The sequence below is a fragment of the Hyaena hyaena genome, unplaced genomic scaffold (genome assembly GCF_003009895.1).
Source record: "Hyaena hyaena isolate Hyena2069 unplaced genomic scaffold, ASM300989v1 scaffold_175, whole genome shotgun sequence".
Lineage (NCBI taxonomy): Eukaryota > Metazoa > Chordata > Mammalia > Carnivora > Hyaenidae > Hyaena > Hyaena hyaena.
The window spans coordinates 41293-42231 of NW_024080808.1; positions in this window are offsets into that span (position 1 = coordinate 41293).

Below are 939 nucleotides of genomic sequence, written 5' to 3' on the forward strand. Positions count from 1 at the left end.
TAATAAACAAAAACAAAAATAAAAACAGCGCCCCATGGATAGAGGCATTTTAGAACATCTATTTCAGATTTGTCTTAACTTCCTAGAAATCCCTTCAACAATGCTTAAATAGACACAGTTATATAAATCAGCCTATGATTTCTTTGCAAGAAAGATTCATGGGCAAACAAAGCCTCCCCCACTAGTGGCCTGAGTTCTGTCTCCCTGGAATTGCAATAAGAGCCCGCAGAGTTCTGAGTAGACACTTTGCTTTGGACATTTTGGGAGGAGGTCAGATCTCACCAGTTTTCCATGGAAACCAAGCAGGAAAAGAGACAGAGTAGCCTGTTTTGAAACAGTTTGAAGTTCAGATTAAAATCATAGCAGGGATGCACACACCCCTTCCCTAAGTACAGGGTAAAGTGAGCTCAGGAACTGGTGAAATAAACTGGATCCTAATGAAAAAATAATAATAATAATCTCTTCCCAAGTACCTCTCCACCCACCCCTCTGAACATGCCTACTCTCATAAGCTCTGGGCAGGAACAGCTTACTTTGAACAACAGAGCCATATCAGGGATCATTTTCCTGGAATTCAGCCATGGAAAAATTCACCGAACTACCATTTGATACTTTTCAAGTCCATGGAGCTCCCAGCCCCCTCGGGCACTCTGTAACCACTATAGGGTCTTTGGATAATATCCTGCTTTAACTAAATACCACACTGATAACTGCCAACAGAGAAGAATTTTCCACAGGCATTGCTGCCTCTGTTATATTCTCAAAAGGGGCAGGTGATTCCACATGGAAGTTTCCAAGAAAGAAGGAAACGTCTCCTTACTCCTGGGCTGCAGTCCAAGTTGAAGGCCAACCCTTTATCAAAGAGATGTTAAGGTCAAGAATTTTTCGACAACTCTAAGTTGCTTAGAATGAAAATACTTATAATTAGCTTACCCATTT